Below are 15,315 nucleotides of genomic sequence, written 5' to 3' on the forward strand. Positions count from 1 at the left end.
ATAATGCACCACAGAAGGTAAGGGGTCTAGTACTGAGTCACACATTTGCTTCAGATTTACAAGTTTCAGATAGTGGAAACATACATCATTTACTTTGTCTCCTGCCCCTCACCTCAACTCTATCATTGTAGAACGTAGAACATAGAACATTACAGCGCAGAACAGGCCCTTCGGCCCACGATGTTGCGCCGACCAGTTAAAAAATGACCCTCTAACCTAAACCAAACCCTTTCCATCCATAAACCTATCCACGGAAAGGTAGTCTAACTTCACTTAATATCATGTTGCAAATCAGAATCATTGTGTTTTTCTTTCAAATACCCAAAGGATTGCAGCCTGACCAGGCATTGTCAGAAGAACAAAAAGTGGAAGAGGAAACCATATCATTCACTCATGTTATAGTGCACATTATTTTAAGGCAGGATCAGCACACAGTGAGATACCAGCCAGGATTGGCCTACAACCAAGCAAGGGACAACTGTAGTGCAGGTATCAAATTAAAAAGGTAAGATCGCACAAGTCCTGCTGCAGAGAAGTCAGATGAATGGGAAACAGAACAGGCAGATGGGTATGCACAATTAAATGCTTGGCAGACCTGCCAGATGAAGGTGGAAGAGCATGGCACCAATTTGGCATAGGGTCTTGTACAAAACTGGAGTGTCCATCCTTTCCAATGCAGAAGTGGTGGCCAATTGCAAAAACATATTTGCAGATCCAACTATGATGCAATTTCATGGAAGATGTCTCAGCTGTTCACTTCTACAAAGTCTCATCAAAAATGAAATCCATACATTCAGGTCCATGATGAATGCAGTTTTTATATACTCTGTTCAGCATGATGTTGGTGTATATATTTCAGTGACACACATTTTCTGAAATCTAATATTAGGAGTCCTCCCACAACTTTGGACTGTGGGAGGAAACCAGCGCAAACATGGGATGAATGTGCAAACTGCACACAGTGAACTGACACCAGAATTGACCCCGGGTCCCTGGCGCTGTGAGGCAATAATAACCACCCTACAAGAAGTTTAAAGGAATTATCAATGGAGTCTAGTACATTTAATGTCTGCATGGATTTAAACAAGACTTGACCAGCACTTACATGGTAGGTTGTCAGATAAGTCCATGGGATCCAAGAGTGGATCCAAAGTATGCTCAGTGGCAGGAAGGAAAAACATCGATGGGTGATTTTGACTGTAAGGCTATTTCTGTAGGTTTTCTGCACAGGACGCAATTCAGCCCATTGAGTTTGTCCTGGCTCTTTGCATAAGCAATTTTTTTAGTCCCATTCTACCTTTCCTGAGCCCACAAACTTTTCTTAAGTTAATTATTCATCTCTTGAAGGTCTCCATCAAATCTGCTTCCAGCACACAGGCAATATATTCCAGATCCAAACGACTCGAGGGACTAAAAACATTTTTTCCTTAGTCACCATTCCTTCTTTTGCCAAACACTTTAAATTGTGTTGTCTGCCATCTACTGTGTCCAGACCCCTCATGATTTCACATCCCCTATCACATCTCTTGATCATCTGGAGGGCAGATTGCTGGACTATCATGTGGCCCTGCTCATTCCTTTGGATACTGGTTTCCACAGCAGTCCTTTCCCATGGTATCTAGTTGACCTTGTGTTACAGATGTCTGAGCTTCCACTGAAACAGAGAGATATTTTGGGGTCTTAAACTTGTGCTGCGTTAGAATCCACCTGATTAGGTGGATAGGCTATGCTAAATTGTATAATATCCCAAGATGGGTGTAAATTAGTGGGGTGAACACATTGCATTGCAAGTCTGGGGCTCAGGTAAGATGCTGTTGCAAGAGTTGGTACCAAATGGCCGCATTCTGCACTGTAGAGATCCTACGACCTTAACCAAACTGCAATTAATCTGCACCTTCAGAATACTGTCCTTTAATTCTTTTGGTTTATAATTTCCCCAGAGGTTAGGTCAGCAGGCCTGGAACTACTCAGTCTAACCCATGTTCCCCTTTGAAGTGGTCATATGGTATCAATCCTGCAGTTCTCTGGCATCTTCCTTGCAGGCAAAAAAAATCATAAAACAATGTCACAGTATCTCCCTTGATTCTCTTACAGCCCTAGGTACATTTCTTCCATGCCTGGTGATAGCAAATGCTAAACCTCATATTTCCTCGATGTTTCTCCCATTCAATATTTCAATGTCTGCCTCTTTTGTGAAGATGAGTATTAAAACCATGCTCACATCTTCCATTTCCCTTTTGGTCTTTCATGGGCCCTTTTTCCTTTGTTATCCATTTGCTCCTTATATATTTAAATCTTGAGGCCTTCTCTAATTTTATAAGAAAAATCCTAATTTCCTTTTAAAATCTCATGCCTCCTCCAGTATCAATAAGCTTTCTTTCTCACCTTTTACCTGTAAGTGCCTTGACATCCCAGGAGCTCTAAATGAGAATCCAACCCTTGTCCATTATGGGAATGCATTTATTTTATTTCTCGCTATCTCTTCCTCTTAATGCCTTCCACTGATGTTCTTTAACACAGCTACTTTCAGTCCAACTTTGGTAAATTGCACCTTAGCTTATGTAGTAAAATTAGTCTGGCTCCAATTAAGAATTATTTTACTTCTGATCTTTCTCCTTTTCCATAATTATACTGAACTGACTTATCAAAATGCTTGTCCAATACACGTTCATCCCCTAAAATTAATTCCAGGACTGCCAGTCTTTTGTTGGGCTTGTTGATGACTGGCTTACTAGAATTCTCCTGAATGCATAAGAATTTTGCTTCCTCTATACTTTTCATTGAATCACTCTTCAGTCTTTGGAAATCCCCTGGGTTTCAAGCTGATTGTTAAATATGGAATAATCTCATTTGACTCTTTGTGACCTCAAGTTCAGAGACGTAATTCAGCAAAATAGCACATCCAATTTATTTTAAAAAAAAGGAGACGGGCCATTTTTAAATTTGTATTAAAAAAATCAAGTTCAGATTTCAACCAAGTCAGGCAATAGTCGTGTAGGTTTATTTTGTCTGTCCTGGCTGCTAGATCTCAAATCGAGTAGATGTGGCTGTACTGCAGGACAGGGGTACTCATTGCACACTGACCTAATTTTTCCATCAGTTTGATATAGCTTTTGTAAGACTCCAAATGTTCATTTTCTTTTATCTCAAGATTCTTTCCTGGGACAATCAAGAACTAATTAAAAGTGCTTGAGTCAAGAAAAATAATCAAATATGGTTAGAAATTGTTTTTAAACAAGTCAATAAAGTTACCAAAGAACGATAGTCTAGACTATAGCACTGAAATAGGCCCTTCAACCCAACTGTAAAGTGATTTTAAGCACTGAGCTCAAATACTTATTCAACATGAGAGATTGTTGAAAGTTCCTGAGAGGATTACTACAGAAATTGAAATCCTTTCAACCTAACACGTTAATATTGCATGTAAAAATATTACACCCAACATGTATTTACCAGAGATTTCAGGTTATGTACAGAGGCTGGAGATGCTGGTTGGGGCAGTTTTGTTCTTGAGCATAAAATGTCAAGAGGAGAATTGAGATGTGCAAATAAAGACAGTTTTCAGTAGAAGGATTTGTAACCATAGAAGACAGGTTTAAAGTGAATGGCATAAAGAACTAGACATGGCATGAGGATTTGTTTTAATGTAGCAAGGTGTGATCTCAAATGCAATGCTTAAGAGTGGAGGCAAATTCAATATCAACTTTCAAAAAGGAACTGGATATATACCTGAAAAGGAAAAAAAAAATGGCTATGGGCAAAGATCAGGTATGCTGGATTAGCTGGATAATTCTTCCAAAGCATCGGAATAGGCATGATGGGACGAATAACTTCAGCTATATCTACGATCTACATAATGCCCAATAATTATAAATTTTATACATGTGCAAACTTGCCATAAAATTTACATCTGCGTACTACTGAACATGCTGCAGCACTTTCATTAGTTATGAAGGTACAATTATAGGATGTCAATATAGGCTGCTTGGAAAACAAAATGTTGCACAAGAATTCACAGCATGCCCAGCTTAAATAGTACACCACCTTTAATACCACTTAGAACATAGAACACTACAGCACAAACAGGCCCTTTGGCCCACTAGTTGCGCCGATCACTTCTATACCTATCTATAACCCCCAATCCCATTAGATCCCATATACTCATCCAGAAGTCTTTTAAAAGACCCCAGCGAGTTCGCCTCCACCACCACCGACGGCAGCTGATTCCATTCACTCACCACCCTCAGTGAAAAACTTACCCCTAACATCTTCTCTGTACTTGCTTCCCTGCACCTTAAATCTGTGTCCACTTCCACTTCTGGAAGATTACAGTTGCCGCCAACCACTTGTGTGCAATGCCATGAGAGATCAAAGTATACACAAATATATAAAAGAATCGATGCCACTTAAAGGTTAAGATCTTTCACAGCAATAAGGCTGAACAGCAATGAGAAAAAGATCAACTGTAAAATTTATTTAAAATTAAGATGGGTAAATACAATGTTTATGGTTGCAATTATTGTTACAAATGACAAATTTACCACAGTACTCAAAGTTGTGGTTTTGATTGGGACAGAGTGGAGGGCTTTAGAAAAATATGCTATGTAATCTGTTCCAGAAGTTTGAATTCCAGTTTAATTAAGAACAACTCAGTCTAGAAAAAAAAATCATTGCAACAAAAACACCAGACAAAAATCAACAACTTTTATTTCAAATAAGAAATACTTTCCAAACCTTAAGCTTTGAACAACGATTAACTGAAAAAGAGAAGCAGCAGATAATTTCTCTGTAAACCTTGATGCTGGCAATGATCTTGCATCCAGCTGACTGACTGTATAATTATGTAAACAGAAAACTGTCGACAGACATATTCAACCTAAAATCTGAAGACTTTTGAGGAAATTATTCAAATGCAGAGGTTGGACAAGCTCCTTAACAGGGGTTTCCAAACTGCAGCCTGTGGGTCACATGAAGGTCCCAAGCCCTGGCAATCTGGCCCTCGTCCCAAGTAATTTATTGGCACTTAGTTCATATGTTGATTTGTCCTGTTTGAATTTCAAGAGTCTTGAGGTTTGAAAAGAAATGTTCCTTACCTAGTGACATGCCTCACTGGTGGAAAAATTCCAAACCAGAAGATTCAGGATCTATTTCAACAACAACTGAGGGAGTGTGAAAATGAATGGAAATTTTGTTTTAAATATTATATATGAATGCCAAATCTCAATGGTATGCAGCTATAGGCCACATGACCTTGGACACCATGCATTAATATCAAGTGTCCTTACATCAGGTATTTCATTAGCTCTTATAATTCTGCTCACCTAAAGCAAACATTTTCTTCTGTACAGCCAAATGACAGATGTACTATAGGTATCACTATTCTCAAAGGGGCCATCTTCAAATGCTCATCATACAAGTTAGAAAAAAAAAATCTATAAATGAAATGCATTTGGTTATCAAGTAATTACAACCAACAGTCCACAGTAGTGTTACTCACCATTTCCGAATTGAAGGCCAGTCTGAATATTCCGATACATTGCAGTGATGGGACGGTGTGCATGTTAACTTCCAGTGTCATCTGATTTTGTTTAAATCACCATGAGCACTTGCCAAGCAAGGGCCTATCACTTCTCCACCGTCAGGAAAAACATGCACCTCCAAAACCAGCAGGCTTTTTTATTTTCACATAAACAGAGCTACCTTTACTTCCCAACATAATTTCTTTGCCTGTACTTACTGTAGAGCAAGAACAGACAAGAAAACGGTACCTAATCTCAGCTCCTTCAAGTGGGGAAGCTGCAAAACAGAGACCTCGAGTTAAATGATGAAACAAGTCTGCTGTTGGCTAGAATGAAGGGCTGCAAATGGTTTGGTCCTTTTGCAATTACTGCTGGGCTACAACCTCAAAGCAAAGTGAAGTGACGTAGAAGCTTCAAACAGCACATTAAGGCAGCCAAACGTTAGCACCAACCAAACCCAGTGAAGAGACACCATGTACACAACTTGGGATTTGTTTTGATCACATTTCTGGTAAACCATCTGAGCAGACCAGTGAAATGGAGAGAAAACACATAACTAGACAAAAGAGCCCGCTTTCTTGCAATAAATTTGTCCATTTTCTGAAAGTTACTCTAGTATATATCACGTTAATGAGGAAAACGCACTAGCTTGGATAAATGCAAACGCTGATCTGACCTTTGAAGAAATTCATTGATTGAAGATATCTTTTCAACTCATTTGCTAAATGGACTCATGAGGCATCGGCTCTCCATTAGGAACGACTTTTCTTCAGGGGCATGTGAATTCAACGGTGCTTGGATTCTTCCGCCTCACCCCCCCCACTTGTCACAATAATTCAGATATCAATAAAAGAGGTACATTGATAAGTCAGAAAGGATGTTCCTAGCAAGATTAGAGGAAAGAAAATCAAATTGCACGTGTTACACCCAAACATGAAATGGTTCCATAACACAACTTTGATTTAAGTTTGACATTGTGGCATGGAGGTGTTGGGCAGCACACCCATTTCAACTCTGGGTATACAGAGATCTTCAAACCAAAAAACCCTACAATTTAGCAAAATTGATTGGCAATCAGTACGTTTCTTGATAAGATCAAAGTTAGTTATAAAAACAGATGCAGATTGTGTCACCTGGACGTGATCAGTACACTTCTATTCAGCCGACAGTAAAACCTGTATTAAATGTTGCACTTCAACAAAAAAGTCTATAGACTAATTAGCCAAATGTTAATTAACCTGAATCCTCTCAGCCCACTTGTGTGTGAATGCACCACACTGAGTAAGACAAGAACATTTACAATCAAAAGGCCTTAGAAGGAAAATTTATGTAAAAAACCACAAGACACTGTCTCCATTTTCAAACATTTTATAGCTTAATGACTTAGTACTCTGCTAAAAAAAAATGCATTTCAAATGTAACACATCATATTCTACAACATTAATGCCCTTCGCCAAAGTTATGGAAGCCCCTCTCCAACATAGAAGGTTGCTAAAAATTTTAAAACTGCAAAGAAATCTGGCTGAATTGTTTAAAGCACTAATTTAAAATCGTACTGCTGTGAGGGCATTTATAAAACAATTCTTGGATAATTACAACTACTACTTGCTTTAGTTACTGCCAGTGACTGTGTATAATAAAAGCTGGCGTTTCTGATACTCAAATAGTAACATTTTTATGTGCAAGTGCTCCAGTTTGTTTCACTATAAAGTTCACAACATCAATGTCCCTATTGGAGGATTTCTTGACATCACCTCCATTAGTACAACATGGTTCCAAAACTAAAAATTGAGAGCAAAAGAGACCCGGTGGAAAGTGCTTTCCTCATTCTGATATAAAGTAGATTGGTCTGTGCTTTGTGTAGGGGAGGGGGAGGGGGGGAGCAGATGGTGAGGCAGCAAAGAAAAGTTCAACAAAAAAAAATTGGAAAATATTTTATTTTGTCTCAGTCTCTTCTGTTTCACTCCTCTTTCCAGGAAGGCACCAACACTCGCAGGTTACAGTTTCTTGGGTGCCAGTAGCCATTCCTCTTGCTGCAAGGTTAGACAACGGTCATTTGCTGACTATTTGGGTGTGGAAGGAATTGCATTCAAACCAGATTCCTGTTCACATCTGAAGACCTCACAGAAAGACTTCCTCCATAATCAGAGCTAAGAACCTCATTCACATTTCTTCTTTGGGCCTTAGGAACCCCAAGCAAGGTCAACAAGTTCAGCAGACCAGTGCGCAACCTGGGGAGTTTCTGCACTGTGGTTCAATGCTCTACTCAGTGCATTTATGGGGATGCAATGGCCTAGTGGCATTATCACTAAACTATTAATCCAGAAGCTCAGCTAATGTTCCAGGGGACCTGCGTTAAAATCCTGCCATGACAGATGATGGAATTTGAATTCAATAAAAAATTTGGAATTAAGTTTCTACCGATGACCATGAAACCATTATCGATTGTTAAAAAAACTCATCTAGTTTACTAATGTTCTTTAGGGAAAGAAATTTGCTGTCCTTACCTTACATGTGACACAGCAATGGGGTTGACTCTCAACTGCCCTCCAAGAGGAAGGGATGGGCAAGAAATGCTGGGCATCTAGCAATACCCATGCCCCATGAATGAATAAAAAAAAATTACCTATCAAGTCTTCTGAAGAGCCATGCAAATTTTAGTTACTGTTTGCTATGATCCTTTAGCAATAATAGGTGGTATCAATTTAGAAGGCAATCATAACTGCAGGTCAAATGGCCAAAGGTTAACATTCAACCACAAAATTTTCCGTTCTTTTCCCATTCTTACTAAATTAAGTAATGTAGCAGAAAAAATAATTTCTGCAGCCGTGTGCGAAGATCACTTAATAAAGGTTTTACTGTCGATCACTAGAAACTCGTTCTTTTTTAAAAGCTGTTATAGACATTAGTTCTGAATGTGCTTTTTTTGAAGGAAAACTTCCACCACTAATATTCACACTGTTTAGAGACAACAGATACTTACAGATTAAACTAACCTGTACTGCCAGAGCCCTTGGCATTTCCTTTCCTACACGTTAAAAAGCAAGTGACGGAACGCTGCTGTTATAGTTAACTGAAACAAAAATTATGTTGAAGAAAATCTCAGTTTCGGGTGCAGGGAACTTCCATATTAAAATATGCTGAACATTTGAGAACCCAATCATCTGAATGGAAATCATCCATAAATAAAACCAGTTTGCAACATTGCAAATTAGAGGGTTACGTTTTCCATTCAGCGCTAATTTAGTACAAACATTAACATGGTCGCACCAAATTCTGGTCTGTTTTACCACTGGCTTTAAACCAACGGTTAAAAGTGCCAAGTGGAAAACACTCAAAATGGAAAGATAAATGTGATTAATAATCTGGAACTAAACTATCGAGTGAATTTAAATATTGTCAACTGCCCAAAATGTAAAGTAGAAAATACCAGAATCAGGATCAGTTAGAGCACTAAATTAATTAACTGAATCCTGTAAATCCCAGTTTGCGACGTACTTTAAATAGGCTAAGAGATTCCTTATTTAAGGGTGAGGACATTTTACCCCAATCTCAATGTGTTTATATCCTGAAGCTATACAATAAAATTGATTTCTCCCTTTTATACACTTTCTCCAACGCTGGACACACTATTTCCTCAAAAGTAAAATTCTGCAATTAATAACAGGATAAGAAGTGTAGTGTGTCTATTTGTTTGTCCTGTGTTGCTAATGGAGCATTAAAAAGAAAATATCCACACGCTCAAAGCTGCAAAACATATAGAACTAGAATTCTCCTTTGCATTTCATTCGCAACCAATTGAAGGAGTCACACATCAATTCCAATCCCCTGCCCAGATTTAGCAAATTAGTCTAATTATTTTCACAACTCCTTTTCTCCTCCTTGATCAGTTGACTGTTCTTGGAAAGGAGTGGGAGAAATAGAGTTTCGAAATTTACATACAGAAATTGTATTTTTGTCAGAAATTTACCATTGCAATTAGACCAATGGTTTCAAAGCTCAACATTGCCATCTATTCACACACTGGGCTCTTTTCATTAATCTCAAAGATAAAATGATGCATGCTTATTGGAAAGAGGCACTACCAAGCTTCCTTCCGCAAAACACATTCACACAATTGATTCAAATTTAGTGGTCTCTAAAGGTGACGTGAACCTTCTCTCCAGACGGTGCCTTGTCATGCTAGGGTAACTTCATGGGTTCCAGTAGATTTTCAGTATCTAGTCCAAGAGGTTATTTTTCACACAAAAATGGACAGCAAGTATTGGCAGTCTATTTCACTGTGCATGACATCACCTTGTTTTCCATTGTCCCCACCTAAGTAGTACTGAGGCCAAGTATAACAATGCCTCTCTGAAAGCCCCAGATGAGATTTGCTCAATATGGAAGGCAGCTTCAAACCAGCAGCCTCAGTTCTGCACTTAGTGGAAGTTACCTTTTAAAAAGCAATATACTTCAGTCCAACCAGATGACCGACTCCACCAGGTCATATCATTCCAATTAATTGTTCACTGTATCACTGCTTCCTCTTTGATAGAGTACTTAGAACACAATGGAGGGCTCCAGGAAAAGCAAGACGGTTCATTTACTAACAGGTTTCCAATTACCTACCCCTCCCAGCAGTGGGCTGTATGATGGACCCACAAGCCTACTGACTTTTCAGCTGCTTTGTATTAATCAAGGCAGAAGCTCACTATAACTCTGCTGTGGGCAGAACACAGGGAAAGCTGGGAAAACGATAAAGAGCAAAGAGACTACAAAAAAGATTAACAAAAGGGAAACCCAAAATCTTTTTATAACCTAAAAGGAACAGTAGATTATGAACAAAGCTAGTCTTGGGATGCAGAGGGAATGACCAAGGATCCAAATGAACACCTGACAGTTTGTCAAAGAGGATGAAATTAATGTTGCAGAAATATGGTTTGGAGAAGGTAGACATTCAGAAGGACAAAAAAAAGGCAGTGGTCAACAGGTTGGTATTACTCCAAGTCACCTGGTCCAGATAGGATGTATCCTGGGAAGGTAGGGTGGAGTTAGAAGCTCTACACATTTTTCAATCTTCTTTCAATTTGGAAGTGGTGCCAGAGATACTGAAGAATTCTAAAAGTTACACCCCTGTTCAAAAAACAGAGATAAACCTTTGTTCGTAGTGAGAATACCACGAGACCACCATCAAGGACAAAAATTAATTCTCACTTGCAGAAATATGGTTTACAAAGCCAGTACAGATTTGTTATGGTAAATCTTGTCTGAATAACTTGAGTTCTTTAGTGAAGTATCAGGAGGCTGATGAAAATAGGGCTCATGACGTACACATGGTCACTCAAAAATTAACCCATAGCAGGCTTATTTGGAAAAGAAGCATATGACATTAAAGACAAGGGTGCAGTATTGGATGAGAGATTGAAGGTAGAGTGGGACCACATGGTGGCAGTGGTTAGCACTGCTGCCTCAGTTCAGTGATCTGGGTTCGATTCACGGCTTGGGTGACTGCATGGAGTTTGCATGTTCTCCTGTGTCCGTGTGGGTTTCCTCTCAGTCCAAAGATGTGCAAGTTAGGTTGACTGGCCATGCTAGATTGCCCCTTGGCATCCTGGGATGAGTAGGTTGGATGGATTAGTGGGGTAAAAATGAGGGGTTACGGGGATAGGGCCTGGGTGGGATTGTTGTCGGTGCAGAGTCGATGCTCCAAATGGCCTTCTTTTGCACTGTTGGGTTTCTATTTTCTGATGAATGGAATAGAGAGACAGTGGGGGGTGGGCCTTCCAACAGTCTGTGTTCAGACAATTTTTTTTGCATATAAATGGTTGTAGGGAACACAATTTTTGGAATGTGCAAATAATACAAGACATATAGTAAGTAGCTGGCAGGGTAACAGCAGACTTCAGGAAATATTCCAAAGGGAACTGGCACACATGGCAAATGTAACTTAACACAGAAGTGTGTATTGATATATTTTGGGAGAAAGGACACAGAGGTAGTATGATCTATAATGTATAAATTCTTGAAGATGGCAGCGCAATCTGATACTGCAGACAATTCTGGGCACCATTTGGAGGGGGGTTTACCAGGACAAGGGACTTCAGTTATGTGGAGAGATTCGAGGAGCTGGGATTATTCTCCTTAGAGCAAAGAGGGTTAGGGAGAGACCCAAATTGGAAGTGTTTTGATAAATTAGCAAGAAATTCATCAGACAAGTGGATTGGATCACAGATTTAAAATAATTGGCAAAAGAACTGGAGGGGAAATCAGAAATTATTTTCAGAGGGTTCTGGTAATCCAGAACGCATTACCTGAAAGAACATGGATATATACTTTGAGAACCAAATTGCAGGGCTATTGGGGTGACTGGGGGAAGGAGGAGAAAAAAAGACACACTGTGAATGACTAATGATCCTGTGCTATAAGGTTCAATACTGATATTGCCATTGATCAAGTAGATCTCAGGGTTTTCCAGGACACATCAGCTCAAATTTGAGTGGTCAGCAGGGCCTCAGCTGCTCAATCATTTGGGATATTCTTCTGAAGTCTGCAGTTACCCTGCCAGCTATTTACTATATGTCTTGTATTATTTGCATATTCCAAAAATTGTGTTCCCTACAACTATTTACATACAGTAAAAAAAAACTGTCCGAACACAGACAGTTGGAAGGGCCTCCCCTGTGTCTCCATTCCATTCATCAGTAAAATAGTCATGAAAACCAACGGTGCAAAAGGAAGCCATTCGGCCCATCGACTCTACACATTCAACAACAATCCCACCCAGGCCCTATCCCTGTAACCTCACATTTTTACCCCACTAATCCATCCAACCTACACATCCCAGGATACTGCTCAATCAAGATTTGCTTGCCTAAAGTTGACTGGTGCATCTTCTGTTTGCAGGTGCATGAAGCAAAATGGAATGAAGAGTCTTCTGAATGCTGATCAGTCAGGACAAGCAAAGTATGCCAAATTCCACAACAAAGGTATTGGAGGAAATGTCAGTTTGATTTAATAAACTAGGAAATGTACATTAAGCCTGTGCTAGCATTTTTGAGACTTGGGAAATACTAACTATTTTAATAACACCTGTAGTGCCAAAGTACCTCCTTTTAAACAGCTCAACTGACTCTGCATTAACAACACTCAGAGATGGGATGGTGGGGAAAAGGGGTGCCCCTCGATGTCCTTATAGCCCTACATGTGATGTCTTTCAGGATTCACTTTCAACCACCTTGGTAGTAATTTGAATGTCTCCTTGTTCTGAAATCCCCACCTAGAAGAGATGTTGAATATTAGATGCCCCACATGCTCAGGATCACACTGAAATGATAATCTGAATCTGAATGGAACGCCATATAGATAAGTGGTTTATTTTTAGAAAAAAATCTGCCATGAAATGCAGCGAGCAATTCAACTAACAATAGAGCAGCAATAATGGTCATTGCCTTCTTTTATTGAGCACAAAAACAGTTTCAAAAAATAAACCCATGACTGTCAGCAGGTGCATGTTTCTGGTGATCAGGAAGGACTCCCAACGGTCGGCTAATAATGATTATTAAAACACTTTAGGGAAGGTCAGGGACAGTTTTCAATTTCAGTTCTATTTCATCGGCTGAGTTTGATATTTAAAACTATTTCAAGTAACAAGCTCACTCTCGTTAACCTCTGCCTCCAAGTACTGTATACATAGTGTAAGTTATGACATTTAACAACAGCCTGACCTCGGAGTTCAAAGATCAGTGCAACCCAAGCAACGTCCCACTTGCCAGATACAAGGAAATAGAAATTTTAAAAGCTAGGCAAATTTGAACGTGTATATAATCTCTGGATAAGCATGTGGCCCCCATCTGTTTCTCAGTCCTGTGCACTCTAGAAAATTGCTTAAAAAGGGAAAAATAACCAGTATTATTTGAAGTTTAGATACATGGAAACAAGTAAATAGTAATCTAATCTTTGTAAGCATTAGGCTCCCATATCCAGCAAATAGCACTTTGCTCTAAAGTCAAATACAATCACAATACAATATAATACGTTACTAAAAATAGATTTTTAAAAAAAAGGGCCTTCACCAAACTTGCTACAAGTTTGGGGACAGAGAAATCCAACAGCCATAATAAGCTGTGAAAGCCCCTGGAAAGGAATAAAATGAAATCTGACTTGCCTCAGACTGAGAGGACAATAAGATTCAGCCTCAGCCTGTCCCATGGCAGGGCTACAGGAAGGAAGAAATAAATTCCAATTTTAGCAAAATGTTAGGGTGGTCAATTCTACATCCATAAACCATGCATTCACGCCACAATCTTTCCAGAAAGGCTTTAAATATACTCTGTTTTGTTGCTTTACTGACCTAGTTTGCCACAAATATGAACAATTTAATGTATACTGGGCTAATATAAAGCATGCAGAGAGATACACAGATATATACAATGTTGGTTCATTCCAAAAGCATAACCAATAAAATCTCCCTCCGATGCTTTTACTTTTATTTTTGCATTAAATCACAGCAACATGCAGTGGTACAAACCTTGAGGCAGTGATCCATAGCTGGTCATGAATAAAGCAACATTAATGTTTCCATCAAATTTTATTACAATGAGCTTTACAACAGTACAGAAATTAAGAAATCAGGTACGACCTATTTAGGCTCAAAATGGTTTTTTTGAACCCTGGATACGGGGTACGTTAAACAGTTACATAATCAAAACTCAACTGAACAGGTATTTGGTGCTGCAACAAGCAATTACACCAGAAGCCCTCACCAAACAATGTTGGGGACAATAAAGTCCAACAGCACCTAAAGTGCTGCGAAGGCCTCACTTTTGTTTTTAATACAAAAGCAAATTTTAATTTACAGAACTTGCCTTTAAAGGTGGTACTGTATGTTCATGTAACTCCAGCGCCTTCAAATTTTTTATATATAAATGGACCATATTTATTATACTTCACTTCTAAAAACCTAGATGAAACATGAGAAAAGAAGCTATACAACATGAATTGCAATTACACTGGGGGGAGGGGAGGAACAGAAGAGGAGAGCAGAAGACAAAACGCGGGGTGGGGGGGTGCAGGAGAGGGAAGGGGGGGAGGGAGGGAGGGCGCGGGAGAGGGAAGGGGGGTAAAGAGGGCGCGGGAGAGGGAAGGGGGGAAAGAGGGCGCGGGAGAGGGAAGGGGGGAAAGAGGGCGCGGGAGAGGGAAGGGGGGGAAAGAGGGCGCGGGAGAGGGATGGGGGGTAAAGAGGGCGCGGGAGAGGGAAGGGGGGTAAAGAGGGCGCGGGAGAGGGAAGGGGGGAAAGAGGGCGCGGGAGAGGGATGGGGGGTAAAGAGGGCGCGGGAGAGGGAAGGGGGGTAAAGAGGGCGCGGGAGAGGGAAGGGGGGTAAAGAGGGCGCGGGAGAGGGAAGGGGGGTAAAGAGGGCGCGGGAGAGGGAAGGGGGGTAAAGAGGGCGCGGGAGAGGGAAGGGGGGTAAAGAGGGCGCGGGAGAGGGAAGGGGGGTAAAGAGGGCGCGGGAGAGGGAAGGGGGGGAAAGAGGGCGCGGGAGAGGGAAGGGGGGGAAAGAGGGCGCGGGAGAGGGAAGGGGGGGAAAGAGGGCGCGGGAGAGGGATGGGGGGTAAAGAGGGCGCGGGAGAGGGAAGGGGGGGAAAGAGGGCACGGGAGAGGGAAGGGGGGAAAGAGGGCGCGGGAGAGGGAAGGGGGGAAAGAGGGCGCGGGAGAGGGAAGGGGGGGAAAGAGGGCGCGGGAGAGGGAAGGGGGGAAAGAGGGCGCGGGAGAGGGAAGGGGGGAAAGAGGGCGCGGGAGAGGGAAGGGGGGAAAGAG

At 40.7% G+C, this 15,315-nt stretch overlaps 1 protein-coding gene across 7 annotated transcripts in view; it reads right to left on the bottom strand.

Moving 5' to 3' along the window:
- Window positions 1–4,448: 4,448 nt before the first annotated feature.
- The window catches only part of LOC145356554 (BUB3-interacting and GLEBS motif-containing protein ZNF207-like), a 35,233-nt gene continuing 24,366 nt past the window's right edge, over window positions 4,449–15,315 (bottom strand). For 4 of the 7 annotated variants that reach the window (XM_080209325.1, XM_080209323.1, XM_080209324.1 and 1 more), the window contains 3 exons: window positions 14,366–14,460; window positions 13,666–13,716; window positions 4,449–8,592 (listed from right to left, as the gene is read on the bottom strand). The gene's annotated coding sequence lies outside the window, so the exon portion shown is untranslated. The remainder of the gene's footprint in view (window positions 8,593–13,665; window positions 13,717–14,365; window positions 14,461–15,315) is intronic. The other 3 variants (XM_080209321.1, XM_080209320.1, XM_080209319.1) reach the window with 3 other exon arrangements.

The sequence above is a fragment of the Carcharhinus amblyrhynchos genome, chromosome 21 (genome assembly GCF_965287045.1).
Source record: "Carcharhinus amblyrhynchos chromosome 21, sCarAmb.v2.hapA, whole genome shotgun sequence".
NCBI lineage: Eukaryota > Metazoa > Chordata > Chondrichthyes > Carcharhiniformes > Carcharhinidae > Carcharhinus > Carcharhinus amblyrhynchos.